The sequence below is a fragment of the Phascolarctos cinereus genome, unplaced genomic scaffold, assembly GCF_003287225.1.
Source record: "Phascolarctos cinereus isolate Bilbo 61053 unplaced genomic scaffold, phaCin_HiC Scaffold_4;HRSCAF=312, whole genome shotgun sequence".
NCBI lineage: Eukaryota > Metazoa > Chordata > Mammalia > Diprotodontia > Phascolarctidae > Phascolarctos > Phascolarctos cinereus.
In genome coordinates this window covers 139,680,091-139,684,644 of record NW_027555847.1, presented here as the reverse complement: position 1 = coordinate 139,684,644, position 4,554 = coordinate 139,680,091, and the positions used below count along the sequence as shown (strand labels likewise).

The 4,554-nt window shown below is 37.2% G+C and overlaps 1 pseudogene; it reads left to right on the top strand.

Moving 5' to 3' along the window:
- The first annotated feature begins 3,269 nt into the window (after window positions 1-3,269).
- Window positions 3,270-4,211, top strand: LOC110214641 (biogenesis of lysosome-related organelles complex 1 subunit 2 pseudogene; annotated as a pseudogene).
- The last annotated feature ends 343 nt before the right edge of the window (window positions 4,212-4,554 follow it).

Genomic DNA, 4,554 nt, shown 5'->3' with positions numbered 1-4,554 from the left:
CCATTCAGCTGGCATAAGAGCTAAGACATCTATAGGATCATAGCATATCCTAAGGGACCTTAGAGGTCATTGAGTCTAACCTTTTTGCTTTTGAGGTAACAGAGTAGCTCAGACACATTAAGTGACTTGTCTATAAGCAGTATGCAGAGTAGCCAGGATTCAAACCCAGGACCAACTTCTAAGCAGCCTTGTCCATTACACCATCTATGGCTTGGCAAATGAGGTTCATTTGACCCCACTTAGGCCTAGCTCTGTCTACTGACTATGACGTACTGAGTATGAGCTCAATCACCCAGCACTCCACAATACTCTTATAAGTCCATGGCAAGATTTATTATGCTGGCCAGAAAGTCAGAGTCAAGAAAACCTGGGTTGAAGGCTTCCATCATCACAATGGCCATGTGTGCTGCACAAGTCACCTAAATGGTACTGCCCTAGCAACAATTTTTTCTTTTTTTTTAATTTTTTCCCCAATTTTATTAATTTATTGATTTATCAACAATCACTTCCATATGCTTTTGAGTTGAAAATTTTTCTCCCCCTTCCTCCCCCCCCACCCTCCACAAGACGGTACACAATCTGATATAGGCTTTACGTTTACATTCCCATTAAACATATTTTCACATTAGTGAAGTTGTAAGTAAAAATTAAAACCAGTAGGAGGAACCATCAGAAAGATGAAACAAAACTCAACAGAAGGCAAAAATAAGTGATAGCGATTCGACCTCCCTAGTTCTTTCTTTGGATGTGGACAGCATTTTCCATCACGAGGCCTCTGGAGATGTCTTAGATCCTCATAATGCTGAGAAAGGTTCAGTTTAACACTATTAGTCATTGCATAATGTGGCTGTTATTGTGTACAAAGTCCTCTTGGTTCTGCTCACTTCACTCAGCATCAGACCATATAGGTCTTTCAAGGTTTTTCTGCACAATAGTATTCCATTACATTCATATACCACAACTTGCTCAGCCATTCCCCATTTGATGGGCATCCTCTCAATTTCCAATTCTTTGCCACCACAAAAAGAGCTGCTATGAATATGTTTGTACATGTGGGTCCTTTTCCCATTTGTTTGATCTCTTTGGGATACAGCCCTAGAAGTGCTATTGCTGGATCAAAGGGTATGCACATTTTTGTAGCCCTTTGGGCATGGTTCCAAATTGTTCTCCAAAATGGTTAGATCATTTCACAACTCCACCAACAATGTATTAGCGTTCCAATTTTCCCACATCCTCTCCAACATTTATCATTTTCCTGTTTTGTCATGTTGGCCAATCTGATAGGTGTGATGTGGTACCTCAGAGTTGTTTTGATTTGCATTTCTCTAATCAATAACGATTTAGAGCATTTTTTCATGTGACTATAGATGGCTTTAATTTCTTCATCTGAGAATTGTCTGTTCATATCCTTTGACCATTTATCAATTGGGGAATGGCTTGTGTTCTTATAAATTTGTCTTAATTCTCTATATATTTTAGAAATGAGGCCTTTATCAGAGAGACTGGTTGTAAAAATTCTTTCCCAATTTTCTACCTTCCTTCTAATCTTAGTTGCATTGGCTTTGTTTGTGCAAAAACTTTTCAATTTAATGTAATCAAAATTATCCATTTTGCTTTTCATAATGTTCTCTATCTCCTGTTTGGTCATGAATTCTTCTGTTCTCCATAGATCTGATAGGTAAACTATTCCTTGTTCTCCAGTTTACTTATGGTATCAGCCTTTATATCTAAGTCATGAACCCATTTTGACTTTATTTTGGTATATGGTGTGAGATTTGGGTCTATGCCTAGTTTCTGCCATACTCTTTTCCAGTTTTCCCAGCAGTTTTTTTCAAAGAGTCTTATCCCAGAAGCTGGGGTCTTTGGGTTTATCAAATAATAGATTACTATAGTCATTGACTACTGTGTCTTGCATATTTAACCTATTCCACTGATCCACCTCCCTATTTCTTAGCCAGTACCAAGCAGTTTTGATGATTGCTGCTTTATAATACAATTTAAGATCTGGAATTGCTAGGCCACCTTCCCCTGCATTTCTTTTCATTAGTTCCTTTGATATTCTGGACCTTTTGTTTTTCCAAATGAATCTTGTTATTATTTTTTCTAACTCTATAAAATAATTTTTGGTAGTTTGATTGGTATGGCACTGAATAAGTAAATTAGCTTAGGTAGGATTGTCATTTTTATTATATTAGCTCAGCCTACCCATGAGCAACTGATGTTTTTCCAATTATTTAGATCTGATTTTATTTGTGTGAAAAGTGTTTTGTAATTGTGTTCATAGAGTTCCTGGGTTTGTTTTGGGAGGTAGACTCCTAAATATTTTATAATGTCTACAGTAAGTTTAAATGGGATTTCTCTTTCTATCTCTTGCTGTTGGGCTTTGTTGGTAATATATAGAAATGCTGATGATTTATGTGGGTTTATTTTATAGCCTGCAACTTTGCTAAAGTTGTTTATTATTTCAAGTAGTTTTTTACTTGATTCTCTAGGATTCTCTAAGTATATCATCATGTCATCTGCAAAGAGTGATAGCTTTGTTTCTTCTTTGCCTATTCTAATGCCTTCAATTTCTTTTTCTTCTCTTATTGCTAAAGCTAAGGTTTCCAGTACAATATTGAATAACAGTGGTGATAATGGACATCCTTGTTTCACCCCCGATCTTATTGGAAATGCTTCTAGCCTGTCCCCATTACATATAATGCTTGCTGAAGGTTTTAGATATGCTATTAATTATTTTAAGGAAGACTCCATTTATACCTATGGGTGTTGTATTTTATCAAAAGCTTTTTCAGCGCCTACTGATATGATCATGTGGTTTCTGTTGGTTTTGGTGTTGATATGCTCAATGATGCTGATAGTTTTCCTAGTATTGAACCAACCCTGCATTCCTAGTATAAATACTACCTGGTCATAATGTATTATTCTTGTGATAAGTTGCTGCGATCTATTTGCTAGTATTTTGTTTTAAATTTTTGCATCTATATTCATTAGAGAAATTGGTCTATAATTTCCTTTCTCTATTTTGACTCTTCCTGGTTTAGGTATCAACACCATATTTGTATCATAAAAAGAATTTGGTAAGACTCCTTCTTCACCTATTTTCCCAAATAGTCTATATAGTATTGAAATTAATTGTTCTTTAAATGTTTGATAGACTCACCCTTCCCTTTTTCTCCCCTTCCATCCCTTCCCCTTCCCCTCCCCTTCCCCTCTCCTCCCCTATCCCCATTCTTTCTCCTTCTTCCCTTCCTGGCCTAGACGATGCCATGGTGGAGACAGCCGAGGAGGCCACGAAGCCTGCCAAGGTGGACATCACGGAGCTGTGCCAGGACATGTTTTCCAAAATGGCCATGTACCTAACCAGCAAGGTGACAGCCACCAGTGAAGACTATAAACTTCTGGAAATATGAACAAACTGACTAGCTCGAAGTATCTAGAAATGAAAGATACTGCAGTAAACATAAGTAGAAACCTAAAGGACTTAAACCAGAAATATGCAACATTTCAGCCTTATCTGGATCAGATCACTTTAACTGAGGAACAAGTAGCAGCTCTTGAGCAGGCAGCTTACAAGTTGGATGCATATTCAAAGAAACTAGAAGCAAAGTACAAGAAGTTAGAGAGGCAATGAAAAAATTCATTAGCACAAAGACTTTACAAGAATGTTTTCTAAGAGCTGAAATAAGTGGGATGGAACCTATCACTATACTTCAGTTTCTTAAAGGAAGAGGTGTTGCTGATCCAAGGAGAATCCCAGCCCTTACCTCTGGTTAGATGTTTAACTTTGACCACCCCTTGATGTTTCCTAAACCTGTAGACCCTGGAACCTCATCTTATCGTGTGCTTCATTGCGTGCCCTGGACCAAGGCTCAGAAATCAGGATCAACCCTGTCGGGAGCAGACACAAAGGAGAGGCTCTCATCTCCCTGCCTCCTCCCTTCTTCCCTCTCCCCTAGGCGTCCCCCCCACCCAATTCATAACCTGTTCCTCAACTTAAATAATAAATGCCAACTTATCACCCTCAAAAAAAAAATAAATAAATGTTTGATAGAATTCACATGTAAATCCATCTGGCCCTGGAGATTTTTTCCTAGGGAGTTCATCAATGGCTTGTTCAATTTCTTTTTCTGAGATGGAGTTATTTAAGTATTTTACTTCCTCTTCGGTTAATCTGGGCAATTTATATTTTTGTAAATATGTATCCATTTCACTAAGATTGTCAAATTTGTTGGCATATAGTTGGGCAAAATAATTCCTAATTATTGTTTTAATTTCCTCTTCCTTGGTGGTAGCTTCTCCCTTTTCACTCATGATACTATTAATTTGGTTTTCTTCTTTCTTTTTTTTAATTAAATTAACCGAAGGATTATCTATTTTATTGGTTTTTTTCATAAAACCAGCTTTTAGTTTTATTAGATTTCTATACCTAACTGATTATGTTATTTCCTTCTGGAGCCAAATCTGATGAGAGCAAGGTTCAAACAATGCTCACCCCCCCCCCTTCTTTCCTTCTGCTGTAATAGGATTTTGTGTCTTTTCCTTTAATGTAAT